This window comes from Hippocampus bargibanti, linkage group LG18 (assembly GCF_051943395.1).
Source record: "Hippocampus bargibanti isolate YZ-2025 linkage group LG18, ASM5194339v1, whole genome shotgun sequence".
NCBI lineage: Eukaryota > Metazoa > Chordata > Actinopteri > Syngnathiformes > Syngnathidae > Hippocampus > Hippocampus bargibanti.
In genome coordinates this window covers 12386710-12402483 of record NC_142751.1, presented here as the reverse complement: position 1 = coordinate 12402483, position 15774 = coordinate 12386710, and the positions used below count along the sequence as shown (strand labels likewise).

Here is a 15774-nt window from a genome sequence, read left to right as displayed (position 1 = left end):
TTTTATCTTATCGCTGACAGCTTGTTTGGTTTTTGTAACGACTTTTTATCTAGGCACGTGAAAAAGGTCACACTTTTATGCGTGTGCGCCTACGTTTTGTCGGCGTGTGTGTGTGTCGTACTTAGAAAAACAAACAGTCCACTTTGAGAAAAGTGCAGTCAATTAATTCCATGCAACTTATGGGCATCGAGTAAAATACACAAAAAGGGGATTTTACTACAATCTTTACAATTTAACAGACCTTTTTTTTTTTTTTAACCCAAAGGTATATGATACGCGAGATGCAAATGTCATCCAGGGAGAAGCAAACCCCGGAAAGTTGACGGATGACACTAACAGAGTGGAAGGCACCCCGTGGCTGCGTATCTAAACAGGGCACTCTATCAAGATGGATGAGTCTGAAAGGACGCAGTCATGACTTGAGCTGGCTGATAGGGCAACAGACAGACACCAGCCTTGATAATCGGGTCTGGGGGATGTGAGACGGGACCCCAAAAAATGTCTAGATTGGGAATATTTCCACCTCAGATTTTTTTTTATAGAGAGGAGCGGTTTCTGGATGTACAAAATGGTTTTTCCTTTAAAAATGTGCTATGGGAGGCGTACAATCAGAATTTTAGGGGAGCTTGAAACGGATTAGGGCATTTACATGCAAAACGTATCTTGACTTACAAACATTTACTCATTATGAAATTTGTCCCAGTACCAATTAATTTCCGGAGAAGAATTATAAATTGTTTTTGTTCTGGGGATTCACGGTAGACTTTAGGTAACCCACTTTTGCTGCGTTTAAACTTTCAGGGAGAGAAAACTGGGCGCAGCTTTGGGCCCCGAATGTAGCGAAGATGGATGAGTGTGTGACAGGAGTCTCCCTTTACCGACTCGGTGTGAGGCTTACGCTGGGTCATGCGTTGTGTGCGCGCGATCTTTCTGGCTGTATAAACTCACACGGAGAAGGACCCTAAGCCCGGGGAAAAGATAAAGACCTCTGGAAAAATGTAAACACTCTGTGAAGTGGCGAGTCGGGCAGCTGCAGTCGCGCACACACACACGTTGAGAGAAATGCAATCCCAAGGTCAAGGTTAAACGCTAACACTCTTTCAACTTTTTCACTTTCCCTCTTGACCTTTACGTCGCTCTGTGAAGTTTTGGGGTTCCGAGAAATAAAAGAGAGGCAGGAACCGCCCGTACTGTACACGTCATCGTCGTATGACTGATTTAAGAGCGCTTGCACTTTGATTCAAGAGCCTCTAAGTGCAGCTGGTGGAGAGAGCGACTGCAAGGAATTAGTCCAAAAAAGTCGGAGGATTTAAAAGTTGGGTAGGGTTGAGGGGGGGGGCGGGTAATGCAGGCGATGAATCGAGTGATGAAACCAGAGAAGGAAAAGCAGCAGCAGTGGCAGCGTCAAACTGTTTTACGTCAAGGTAAATCTCATTGGTCATTTTGTGTCGGACAAGTGGTGAGTAAATTTCTCATCGGCGTGAATGCGAGTAGAGGTATGCGCCCTGGGATTGACTGGCAACCTGTCCAGGATGTATCCAAATTCAGCTGCGATAAGATCCGGGTGGACCCAGAACCGAAATTAGTGCGATAGAATATAAAACAAAAATAATTTTGGGCTAATCCAATTCAAAATGTATCGGTTTTATAATCAACATAAGATTTATCGATCAATGTTTCAGTTTTACAGGTTTGACTTGAAAACGCATAACGTCCATAAAATGTCATATAGCGACACTATCATTCTAAACCACACTGGTGAGAAACCTTTTTCCTGTCAAGGGCAAGGCCCGGGGGCCAAATCTGGTCCTTCACATCATTTTATTCGGCCCGCGAAAGCAAATCGAGCATGTCAAGTTACATGATGCTTGCTAAAGTTCAAATCCAAATTTCAAATTGTCCCATGTAAACCACAATAACAATAATTATTTTTTACTTCAAATTTGAAAACTAGTCATTCATGAATTTGTTGTTGTCACGATCTGGTTGGCGACCAACGGGTAGCGCTGTCAACCCCGCCTCCACCTGCACAGGTGTTGGTTGTTCCAATCAGTGGCAGTTAAAAGGACTCGCGGCACGACCATTCGGTGTCGGGTCATTGTATGTGTTTGCTTCACCCTGTCCGATTTCGTTCCTGCTTACTTTATTTAATACAATTTGTCGATTACGCCCTGCTTCTCCCTCCTGTCTGCTTTTTTGGGATCCACCACCATGCAAACTTTGACAGTTATGCGCTTCATACCTTTAACAACAGCTGAAGCTGAAACAAAGCGCTAACATGGATAAAAGGCAAATACTGCCCCCTCGGGAAAGGGAAAAAAACATTGCCAGAGGTTTGACCAGCACTTTACCCGAACAAATTCAGGAATGGAGCTCTCCGTCACACTTTTCAATTCCCGAATACATTCGATCATAGCATCACATGAGTTAAGTGCCGAAAAAAAAATCTTACACTCGAGCTTTCGCCCAACCCACAACCACTACAACAACGCACGTGCAACTGTCACTGAGCCGACACCCCTGACGTCTTATTCACGTGCCACCATTACCCCGGGTGATGTTTATATACACAGAGGGAAAACACACTTAACAAGTACTTAACAAAGTACCTTTAGCTCAAGTAAGAGCGCGGTGAAAAATGAAGCCGAGCTGGCAGCGGCGGCAGGTAATCTTTGCTGGAGTCCATCTTTATTATCTCGCTCAATGGACAGAAGTGGATCCCCGAGGTAAAAATAACCCCCAGCCTGTTTCTCATCAAGGCGATGTTCTTATCTGACATTGCAGATACAATTGCGAGTGCATATGGAGCTGAGAGGGACGGATACAGTGATACCTTGGCTTACGAACTTAATTGGTTCCCAGACAGAGTGTGTAAGGCGAAAAGTGTGTATCCCAAAAAATAATTTCCCATAGGAAACCATTAAAATGAGAATAATCCGTTCCCAGGCCCCCATAAAACATAATTTTCTATTTTCTAAGCCCTAAAACTACACAAAATATACCTTATTTTATATATAATAAATGTGCTATGGTATTATAATTAAAGAAATAAACTGTACTATTAATAAAGTCATTTTATTTACCTTTGTGATGGTCGTTGATGGCTTGATAGAATGGAGTGGCCGGTTTCCTCAGCATTAAACACTTGATGAGGAACGTAGCCTTCTTCTTTCACCATGGTGAGGAATGATCCCTTGTAGGTGCTTTCTCTGCGATAATTTTATCTGATTCCTCATCAATTGTGTTCTGTAGCTGGGTTGATAGCTTTTTGCATCAAGTGTACAGATCGCTTATGCGGCTTGTTTGTGGAGCCTGATTGGTGGGATATTTTAACCTTGCAGTCTACACTCTGCCTTTGAACTATCAAAGTTGAAACTCTCTCACTGTCGTCTGACTGTTTCTTAAATGTTAAAACCACCTCCCCTCACTGCTGCGTTCATGACCAATTACGTGGCTTCAACCGAAGACTGGGGGCAGGGAATAGAGGACCAAAACAAGCTGGCTGCCAATTTCTTGTCAGGAGAATGTGCTCGTTCGCGAACGACACATCACTCATTGTGGCAGCTCCGTGTGTATCCCGAAAAATAGTTTGTAAGCCAAGGTAAAATTTTCAAAAATGTAACGTTCGTAAACCGAAAAGTTTGTAAGCCAAGGGCGTTCGTAAACCGAGGTATCACTGTAATTTGAGGCCTTCAATATCGTATGTTTAAAAGGAATAAAAAAAGTGGGTCAGGACAGTTTGTTTCAAGTAAAAAAAAAAGGTCGAGGAAGCGCAACAGATAGCAAAAAGGAACAAGAGTGGAAATGTTTTGTGTATTGAAGAGTGACAAGGTGAGAAAATGCAGTTTACAGGCTACAGCGCTTCCACTCTGGTGAGCTATTGATTTTGTCCCCCATTTTTCCCTTCGTCGCGGACACTCTGTGGCCTTTGGTGGCGCTTTTTGCGTTTGTCTCCCGGGACGTTGCATGAGAGGATGAAACCCAAATGCACTGCGGATCGTTGAAGGGGAAACACCTCAGGAGATGGCTGTTCGTGTTTTTGTTTTGTTTTTTTTTTTAAACAGAGACAAAGGTCCTCAGCCACGTCCCAATGCTGCTCGGGGATGCAAACACTCGTTTTCGAGTTAGTGAGGTGAAAGTAGAAAGAAACTGGAAGTAAAAGGACTGAAAAGTATGCAAGTGCACGCAGTAACACACATGCAGGAACGCGAATCAGAACTTTACGACGGAGTTAGCATCGGTTAACGAGACCTGATATCGCATTCCGAAAAACATGAATACAAAAAAAATACAAATGTTTTCTCAACGTCATTCAAGCAGCAAACGACAGCAAAGCTCATAACTTCACTTTTCATGGCTGAGCAGGTCGCGGCAGACGAGCGGGGAAGCATCAACTGGCGTATTAATGCGGCGGATCGGCAGTCAAGACAGGCAGACGAGCGGGCGGCGGATAAAAACGACTCTATTAGTCTCGCCTCATTGTGCCACTCTGATTCCGCTTTTCCTAATTGGCTGGCTTCTGTAGGATTGGCAGCCATATTTCAGTTTAAAGGCAAAGGATCTGCGGGTCACGGGAAGAAAAGGGGCCTATTTGACAGGTCAGCAGGCTGATGTCTACGGCATAATCTTGGGTCGGGGGTCAAACTAACATCAAGATAGGCCGCGGCCGCGAGGGGTCAGCCGCTACACCGCAGCGGGCCCAGTAAGTACGTTGGCAGACTGGCTGGAATGTTGCATTTGGGGCGGCAAATTCGGTTGAAAATATGACGGGGGGTCGGGGGGGGTCATACGTATTTTCCGATTAACTCAGTCACTGCCATTCACAAATTTATTCAGGAATTAAAAATGTGACGTAGAGCGCCATTCCCGAATTTGTTTGGGTTTTGTTTTTTCATGCTGAGATGCCGATAAAGCGTTGGCCATGGCCTCTGGCAATGTTTTTTTCTTTTCCACAAGGGGGCAGAATGTCTCTTTTTTCAATGTTAGCGCTCAGTTCCAGCTTCAACGCTATATAAACCAATATGGATGTATTGCATTGTATTTTGGCCCTCATTTCAACCTCAGATAACTCCAAACCCATATGATAACTCCGATATCGGATATATCCCGATATGAGAAAATTTAGGATATATCGATAGTCCCGGTTATATCGATATTTTTTCTTCTATAACGAGACTTTACTGTAACTATTTTCTTCTGAATAAACAAGAGATTTGTTGGAATGTTTATGGAGTCCTTAAACTCAATATTCTGTGGGTCCTGGAATTCGAGTGACAATGACAAAAACCCTGGCACCGGAGTGGAAACATTTTTCCACGTCTGGCAGTGAAACAGTTATTGAATATAAAAAATAAAAATTGAGAATTTGTAAAAAAAAAAATCCACATTGTTCATTGATCCAGTTTATTTCCCGATTTTGAAAATATTTTTTTAAAGGACAACCGACACCATTTTTTTGTTTCCTAACTGACATCAGAAAAACGTTTTAGAGCATCTAAAATACCCAAAACACGTCGGCTGATATTTTTAGTGAAATGCAAAACACCAATAAAAATGACAAAGTGTCCCAAAACTGCCACAAATGAGCTCAAAACTTCAGTGACGTCACGCCAGGATACTTCTTCACAAACTGCCTTGCTCCAGAATCAAAACAATGGCTTCACAGAGTTCAGATTCAGAGAAGATGCTTTCTTGTTACTCATCCCGTTATGAATATGATTCAAATAGTTATGAAGAGGAAAGCATACATGTTTGCAATCGATTAAAGTCCTTCCATGTCATTTTGAGCCGTCTGGACTCTAATGTAGCACCCAAAAAATGCACAAGATGGCGCGCAAGCTCGGTTGGAAATGGGCTGATTTGTCCGCTGGGAATTTGTGTCAACTAGTATCAAATAGTAGTCCTGGTGCAACACACAACGATTCACAATCGCGTTATTTTATGTGTTTTCCTTCTAATTTCACAATCAACACGACCAAACAAAGTACCCAAAATGCATTGTGTGTCACTTTCTCGGTCAGGGGCGTTCCTTCAGTGACGTAGGGTGAGGACTTGTCACCAACTCGAAAACAAGACTTCCTGAATATTCAGCGTGAGTCTTAAAAGGTAAGATATAGCTATATGCGGTGGAATCTTTGTAAATTGTGCTCAGTATAAGTCATTTGAAGTTATTTTACAAATTGGACGCAACTTGTCCAGAGGTGTCGGTTGTCCTTAAAGGCCTTGCTTCCGCTTATTTTTCAATTTTTTTTTGTTGCTCTAAATTAGCAAGATGTCAGCAACGATTTCAAATGTATCGCCGCTGCTCATTATCCCATACATCCGTGAAGCAAAAACAGACACTACTAAGCAACCTAATCCAATTAGGGTTAATACAAGAAGTCAGTCAGAAGACTCAAAGCAACAAGACAACAGTCTACCCCGTCTGACTCGCCTCTTAGCCTCGCGCAGCATCGCCCGACTAGTTCCCCTTTGCGCACAAATAGGATGAGTACTGTAACCCGAAAACACAAAGTCTGGCACGCACACACACACCAGAGGACAGTCTGCCTGGCACCAGACTGTAGCGCGCTGCCAAATGAGATGTGTGAGAGCCCCCTGCTGCCAAAAAGGCGGACAGGAAGAAGAAACAAACCCTCTCTAATGGAGACATGACAGGCTCGCTGGGGCGGAAACTCAAACAAACGATTAATGGGCCATGGAGACTTGAGTACAGCGGCAGCAAAACACCCCGTGCGTCGAACCCCCCCCCCCCCCCCATGTATACCCCCCTCGCCCTCCTCTTTTGTACTCCCTCACTCTCACTGTGTTCCATGTTGACTGAGAAGCCCTGACATTACAAGACGCAGGCCTCGGCTAGCTCACTTGTGCGCGGAAGCAATGACGCAGGAGACATCGACACCCTCCCCCAAATTTTTTTTTATTGCAAAGGACACACATATGTACAGTGATACCTTGGCTTACGAATTTAATTGGTTCCCAGACAGAGTGTCGAAGTTTTCAGACCAAACAAAGTACCCAAAATGCATTGTGTGTCGCTTTCTCGGTCAGGGGCGTCCCAGACATGACGTCACGTCAGGGATCGTCAACTCGAAAACAAGACTTCCTATTCAGTGCGAGTCTTAAAACGTAAAATATACGTTTCCACAGGCTGGTAAATTCCTTATATGGTGCTTGGACGCCCTTTTCTGGTCTTCTGGCGGCTTTTGGGTGCAACACGAGGTCCCCAGACCAAACAAGTACAGCAAAATACATTGACGTGATGGAAGGATCGCTACAATGCGTCTTTTTTACGGTCATGGGGTGGTCCTTTAGTGACGTCACGCACGGACTAGTCACCAACTCAAAAACAAGACTTCCTGAACATTCAGCGTGAGTCTTAAAATGTAAAATATAGCTAGATGCGGTGGAATCTTTGTCAAATACGCTCAGTAGAAGTCATTTGAAGCCATTTTATAAATTATGGACACAACTTGTCCGGAGACGTCGGTTGTCCTTTACATCTAACATCAACACCACCACCATGTCCTTCTGGTTGACGAGGCGCTGACCTCCGCAACTAGAAAGAGACAAAAGACCATGGGAAAGGATCCCGCGTGTGAACGAAGCCCCGAATACAAACATGAGACTCAAGAGTTGTTGTAAACATGGCGTTGATCCGAAACTTGATTTGATACATCTGGGATCTTCGATGGATCGCTAGGTCGGAGGGTGGGGAGAGGTAGGAGGTAGGAGGAGGGGGTGAAGGGGGTCTCCTCCTTTTGTCTCAGCCCCGAGATCCAAAAAGGAAGCCCCCCTTTTACGCTCATGTGTTTTGATTAGCAGGTAATGATCTTTGATGTAATTCGCTGACTGGGAAAGCGCGGCACCCATTGAAATCCGGTGGATGCTCGGCCGACCTGGAGCCAGTGTCAGTTCTCGTTAAGGCCCTGGAGCTCCGTGACCTCCGCGTTGCCAGTCCCAGCCCCCCGCCTCTCAGCATGTGCACCCCGCGTAATGATATCAATAGCAGCAGGGGTGCAATGAATACAAATCCGCGTGCAGAATGTTTGGACAAGAATTCGCCGCCGGCTCCTTGCACCACCCGCCTCCTCCCCCCTCTTCGCCAAGGCTCAACTTCGATCCCGGGACACGAAGGGCCGCGTAAAATCACGCCTCCTGCCGATCAGTTACAGATTGCATATATGTCTTGGTTGAGTTTTTATCATAATAATAATAATAAGCATAATAATAAATACATGTCATTTAGAAGCGCCTTTCAAAACTCTCAAGGTCTTTACAGTCACAGGATACATTTTTTTCTGTGGGTGAGCAGTGGCAGCCACACGCGCCAGCGTTCACTCAACCCGGAAGTAACTCAAATAGATAGAAAGCCAGCTAGTTCGTGAATAAATAGCTAATCACTAGCGAATAGATAGCTAAAAGCAAGCGATTAGATAGCTGATAGTGTGACATGAAGCACCATTCCCAAATTCATTCAGGTTTTGGTTTGTCTTGTGGGGGGGTGCCGATAAAGCGCCGGTCAGACCTTTAGCAATGTTTTTCCCTACCACAAGGGGGCAGAATTTGCCTTTTGTCCATGTTATCGCTTTGTTACAGCTTCAGCTGTTGTTAATGCGATATATAAATACATACATGCATGTATGTATTAACAGTATTGTATGTTGTACATGTGCCCCCATGTCAAGCTCATATAACTCCAGACTCATATAATTTAGGAATTAACTATATTTTTTCTGATGAAAGAAGAGAGCCTAAGGTTTCTTACGCTGCATTGAATCTTTATATAGTCCTTAAACTCAATATTCTTTGGGTCCTGCAATTTGAGTGAAAATGACAAAAACCCTGGCACTGGATTGGTCACATTTTTTGCACATCGTCTAGCAGTGAATGATTTAAAATCCCAATCCTCTCTCTCCTTTGGAATGAATTAAAACCCTATGAATCCGTTCCAAAGAAATGTGTTGAAATGTGTTTTAAAAATCAGTGCAAAAACGCTAAAATCCTCCACCAAACAAAATACGCAAGACTTCACATCAGCATTATAAAACCACAAAAATCCAAAGAAAAACCTAAACGGATGTCAGGCATTCATCCTTGCGGAATATGAAGCCGACGCGTGACGATCACTTTTTTTTTTGTTGATCATGGAAAGAACAAGTGGTGGTATTTTCTCAGTTATACAATCATCTCCTCTTGAAGCGAGCGACCACCTGATTTCCGTCTCTGGTATTGACACAGCCGCGAGAGCGCCGGTGCCCATTAACAAAGGTATGTTCATGGACGCGGCCAACCTAAGCTCCACGTGAACCAGGAAGGAAAGAACCAATGCATTTGGTTTTGAGAATTAACAAGTGGAAAAGCAATAAAAAAAAATACCTCCCCACTTGCCCGCCCCCGCTCCCAAACCTGTTTATGATCAATTACAGCGGTACAATGCGGCCAAACAGTCAACGTAGGTGTGCTGCACAGTATGCGTGCGCACGCCCAACACCCGCTACTGACGTTTGAACGCTAACGCTATTTCTGTACCGTTCCTGTCGACAAACTGCAGCGGAAATGCATCGGTGTTGGAATAATATGATTATATTATTGGATTACCTGAATTTATCAAATGTCATTTTCTTATGTTCTATAAAGACGTGAACAATAATTTTTAATGTCGGCTTTTGAAACAAAAACAATGTTGTTCAGACTGGTTAGCGGACGTCGTGGTTAGCGATTTTCTGTCTTTAACATCAGTGACATACTTAGTGAGAACATAAAATCATTGTTTGGCCTAATTTTCATGATTAAAAAATTCAGCAAATAGAAAATTAAATTATGATGATTATTATTAACTCATTCACTGCCAGACATGTGCAAAAATGTGTCCACTTCAGTGCAGGGTTTTTGTCATTGTCACTCAAATTGCAGGATGCACAGAATATTGAGTTTTAGGACGACAAACATTCAATGCAACATAAGAAAACTTGGACTCTCTTCTTTCATCAAAAAAAAGAGTTAATTCTTAAATGATATGGGTCTGGAGATATATGAGCTTGAAATGAGGGGGGCTGTACAAAATACAATACAATACAAACATCTTGATTTACATATCGCACATTAACAACAGCTGAAGCTGGAACAAAGCACTTACATGGAAAAAAAGGAAATGCTGCCCCCTTCTGGAAAAGACAAGAGAAACATTGCAAGAGGCCATGCCTCGCGAGCATGAAAAACAAAACCCGAACAAATTCGGGAATGGCGCTCTACGTCATATTTTCAATTCCTGAATAAATTCGGGAATGGCAGTGAATGAGTTAAATATTTGTATTCCGTCACGGGATATCGTTTTTTTGTTATTCTGTGTATCCGCTTTTCTATCTTCCGGCCTTTTGCACTTTTAATTGTTATGTTTTGGTTTCCCAATTCATATGCAGGAGTACTCGTGTCAATATGTAATTTGCTGATGTGATCTATGATTGATCGGAAACTCGGGAGATCCGAATTATCGTCCGAACTAATTATGGTGAATTTTAACGCGGGGCACAAGACGACAGAAGACACGCAGTGTTAAAAAAATGGACATTAAAAAAATATATTATAATGGATATAATATATATAATATAATATAATATATAATATATATAATATATAATGGATATTATATATCCATATCTATATATATATATTATAATGGATATTATTATATTATAATGGCCAAAATGGAACTGTATAGTGCCACTTAGCAGTTTTTTTTTTTTTTTGACAACGATACTAGTGCAGCGTGTTCTACCGGAAAGAAATTCCTTGTGTGTTCTACATACTTGGCAATAAAGATGATTCTGATTCTGATTCTGATTCTGATATTATGCTTTTTGAGCTATTTTTGTTTCCGATTGAGTTTTAATTGCCATTGTTGTTGCATCCGAGGACCGTTTCTTTGTTTTCGGCCTTGCTAGCTGCGCCGCAAATTACCCCGTAAGGGGACAATAAAGAATTCCTGACTCCAGAGTTCCACTTAAAATCAATTAGGATTGTTGGAAATTAAAGCTGAATGTGAACGCTATTTGGGGTCACAGATATTTTGTCAAAGCGTTCGCGTCATCTCCATTTATGAATCAGCCGAACGTTCCGTTCTGTAGGTGTGATGGTGACATTGCATTTGATGCATCGAGATTGTTTTCCTCTCATGATCTCTCCCGCAGATGTTTGACGGTCCATCATCACGACATCTCTGCTCGAAAACCGGGCGGATGGATGAAGATGAATCGCGACATCTGGGGCCCGCTGGAACTCTTAAACGAGGAAAACTTTGGTTGTTTATCACCTACCCGCGAACCAAGGCCAAGAAAATCGGACACCCAACGAAAATTGATTAGCTTCTCAGATGGGATCGTAGTACCCGACGTCAAACAAATGTCTGGATTTTGATTGGACCGAAAGAACAGCTTTGATTAACAGTGACGATTGCTCACCGAAAATCGGGAAATTTAGATCGGAAAATGTAAAAAATAAAAAATCACTCTGCACACCACAGTCACGATTATCTTTTTTATCAATTACAGGTAACAATCGACTTACGACCGAGTTCCGTTCCGACCAAACGGTCGTAAGTCAAAATGATCGTAAGTCGAAATCCATTCAAAATGTTGAATAGAGACTCGGAGGCTAAATGACTCGCAAACTTCCCTCCTCTCCCCTCTCGTGCCATCACACGGTCGATTGCGGTGCGAGAGTGAGATGCTAGCTGGCTGCGCAAAATTGTTGTACATGTTGCCGGCCTGCTAGCGCTTTGCGGTGCCAGGCGTAGAATTAAAATTTAAAAAATGGGGTCTGGAGATCATGGTCGTAAGTACGAGTGGTCATAAATCCGAGTGGTCGTAAGTACGAGCGGTCATAAGTATGAGTGGTCGTAAGTCGATCTGGTCGTAAGTCGGATGTTACCTGTATCTGGTGAACACAGACAAGGCGTGTGTAAAATAATCACTCAAAATACTTTTTAGGGAGACATTCCGATAATCGCTGACAATCGGAAATGGAAAAAAAGCACCAATTCGGCCCGATTATCGGTGTGTGTGCGACCCAAGTGTGATTCACGTCACAAATTAGCCCACTTTGTATTCGATTTTGGAGATATGATTATCCTGAAAATTGAACACACCACACCGGACGATAATCACTTCGGAGAATCGTTCAGAGACGTTCCATAATCAGACGATGGTCACTTTATATCATGGCCGAAATTAAATTGTCGCCATACGCTGCTCTGTACCAGCTTCAGGCCAGCCATCATACAAATCCGGGGTTCCCCCTCGGATCCCCTTGCATCCCATTCGCTTTCCCCTTTACATTTTCCACAGGGGAGCAATTTCTCTTCCGGATCGTGACTGACACAAAACCCCTAACAGAAAGTGATGCGGCGGCCAGGAATCTTGTCCTCGTGTGGGCGTCATCTATCTCCTTCTCCCACTCTTTCCATCCCCTTAACCAATCGGCCCGACCCGCCTCACCCCCCTCCCTTCCTCCTTTGTTCTCGATGTACCATAACTCAGCCAGCCTCTGGTGTTTGATCTCTGTGTTCTGGATATCATTTCAACCGGCGCGACCACACTGATAATAGCCTTTTGCATGCACGCCGTGTTCATTTTGAATACGTACTTAGAGGGACAAAATAACGAAAAAGCAGTTCTAGATGAAAGAGGAAAGGATCAAAGTGTCCTTTTCAGCAGTGGATCAGGGACGTCATGGTGGAATGTGCATGTTTACTACAAGCTAAATGTTGAAAGGTAACACATTTTACATGATTCTTGGTAGTTAATTTAAGCAACAAAACAAAATGAGGAGCCATTTGGGAGCCAAAAGAGCCGGATCTTTTTAGTGAGCCGAGCAAAAAGAACCGGCTCTCTGAAAAGACCTGGAATTCCCATCACTCCTTCCAGTGTCAACAACATGGCGAAATGTGGTAACGTGTCTCACAGGAACTTTCCAAATATAAGGCACACCACATTATAAGGCGCTACAGGAGAGGTTGGGGTTACACACTTCTACTTCTACAGGAGTCTGTAGTTGCTGAAAGTAGTTGCGAGACCTCTTATGGCTACATATTACTTCACATATAAGGCGCACCTGCGTATAAAGCACAGAGTCATCGTTTGAAGAAAATGAAGGCTTTTGGGTATGCCTTATATACCGGAAAATAAAGTAATCAAGAGGAACAGGGTGCTGTCACATAACTATCATAAGCACTTGGCAACCAAAGCCTATTTTCCAGTGGGATGAGCGATTTATGTCGTTTACTATAGCTCAAAAAAAAATCTACACGGAAAACAGTTTCCCCCTCGTTTCACTCCTGTTATAGAAATTGGTGATGTAACACAACAGCACATATGGCAAAGACTCTCGACGAACAAATGTCTCCTTTTGGATGTCCGAAACATGTCTCTCTGTCAAAGTATATCACTGTCTGGGAACCAATTAAGTTCGTAAGCCAAGGTATCACTGTCCAAAGTTTTGTTTGAAAAGAAATTCCAGTAGCTTAATGCTAACACACAATGTAAAATGCCATAGATAGGCTAAGAAAATTAGCATCAATGTTACATTGAGATAACATTTTGGTTGATGGGTATTTTTTAAAATTTATTTATTTATTTATACTTCAATCGTTCGCTAAACGTGGCTAATATGACTGCATCCATCCCGAAACTTTCTCCTCCGGGCCTTGACGTTCAAGGCAAGCATATCAGTACGCGTGGTTGATAATTGAGGCTCAGTGTTGAATTTTTCAATCATGGCTCTTTTAGAGCGTGTCCATCACTTCTCTTTTGGGGGAACGAGGTCCAGATGGCTTGAAGGCACCATACGGGGGTGGTGGTGGAGGTGCCTAGGGGGGAGGGGGGGTGTTCCTGTCGGTTTTCCCTCAACCAGCCACTCGCCTTATCGGCAAGTTCAATTCACTTCAAGGAACCACTGACAGCTTTGTTAATTTGCACCTTTTAGCCCTTTCTCCCCCACCCAAAAAAAAAATCAAGATGCTTGCTTACCTATGAAGAAAGTCTTTTCACGTTAGACTTTAGCACATTTTCTTTTTAACAGAGTAGAATTTGGTATCTTGACTGCGCTAACGTGTAGCGACGTTTACACGACTGTAATCGGCGGCACTTGTGATGTGTCAAAATGAAAAATAAATATGTCGACGTCTAACTTTTACACTATTTCAATCGAAATTTTTCAAAGAAAATGTTTTACGGAGGGGGAAAATATACTGTATATAAGAATACAGACGCTTCCCGACTTACGAACATTCAAGTTACGAACAACGGTAGATAAGAACATTTTTGTAGTAACATATGTAGTATTCTCTCTAGTTGTACATGTACATATCTTTAGATCGCATATATTCTATTAAATATTTATTTTTTACTACAAACCAATACAAGTTACTTATACAAGCCTTAAACATACTTATATAAGCCTTGAACATACACTGCATACAAAATATAGCACGAAAGCAACTTACGAACATCGGTAGATAATAACATTTTTGTAGTAACTTATATAGTATTCTCTCTAGTTGTACATGTACATATCTTTACATAGCATATATGTTATTAAATATTTATTTTTCAGTACAAACCAATACAGGTTACTTATACAAGCCTTAAACATACTTATATAAACCTGAAACATACTTACATCAGCCTTAAACATACATTTCATACAATATATAGCACTGAAGCAACTTACGAACAAATTCACCTTACGAACGACTGCTCGGAATGTATCTCATTCATGAATTGGGGAGCCTCTGTACATTTAGAATAAGATTATTGCCATGGAACTAAAAAAAAGCATAAGTTAAAATCAATCGAAGCGTGTTACGAATTCGGCAATTAAAGACAAGTATGCCACGTTTATTTTTTTTAAAGTAAATTATGAAAAAATGAAGTTATGATCTACATGCCCATTTTTGTCATGTATAAAATAGTAATTTGTGGAAATGTGGGGGTGGCTTGAAAAATGCTTTGCTTACATATAGTACTTGAATTTTAGCAACCCCTAAAAATAGATACAGTACCAGCTCTATAAATGAAACACAAAACTCTGAGAATTGAGGTATCAGAAAGGGAGTGGAGAAGGGAGGAGGGGGGATGACTCTCCGGCCCTTGGCCTCCATCCTCATCGGAACTGGACAGCTGACCCCGCAAGTCATTTGTCCGAGGGTCCGGTGGACAGCGTGCAGGGGAGTGACTTTGATCTGCCCCTAGTATGAACTGGGAGTCATGGAAGTGTCCCTGCTAGATGACGGTAAGGGGGTCACCTTCACTCGCATCTTCTAGATGAATCGCACACATCTGGCTCGCATTTTGGGATTCAATCGGATGTCGATTTATGATAGATTCGACACCGCATCGGTTCGACAATGGCGGTTCTTTATTCGGCGATATGAATTGCGATAAATTATATTGTATATTTTTTCGAATGGCATAATTGCCAAACAGCAAACTTTTTTGTGTTAGGCTAATTAAAGTCAAAATAGCGAGCGAAAGACAAATTGCGATTTTCTGCTAGCGTTGGGGGGGCACAAAAGGTGTTGACCAATAGCCCATTGGACGGCACAGCCTTCCTCCGGGAGGTCACGTCTTGTCTGGCCCCTGTCCACGACACACTTCCACAACATATCCGGGGTCTCGGCCTTCTGACACGAACGCACAAGACTCCCAATACCCGCTTGGCGCCATGCTGCGGCGGTGGTCAGGCCCTTGCATGCCATCCGGGCTCTCGGGGGCCGGG

The 15774-nt window shown here is 42.7% G+C and overlaps 1 long non-coding RNA gene across 1 annotated transcript; it reads left to right on the top strand.

The window, feature by feature from the left end:
- The first annotated feature begins 1348 nt into the window (after positions 1-1348).
- LOC148884693 (uncharacterized) lies at positions 1349-11491 on the top strand. Its single transcript, XR_016118198.1, has 3 exons — positions 1349-1424; positions 6021-6105; positions 11190-11491. It is a non-coding gene; the product is annotated as an uncharacterized LOC148884693 (long non-coding RNA).
- The last annotated feature ends 4283 nt before the right edge of the window (positions 11492-15774 follow it).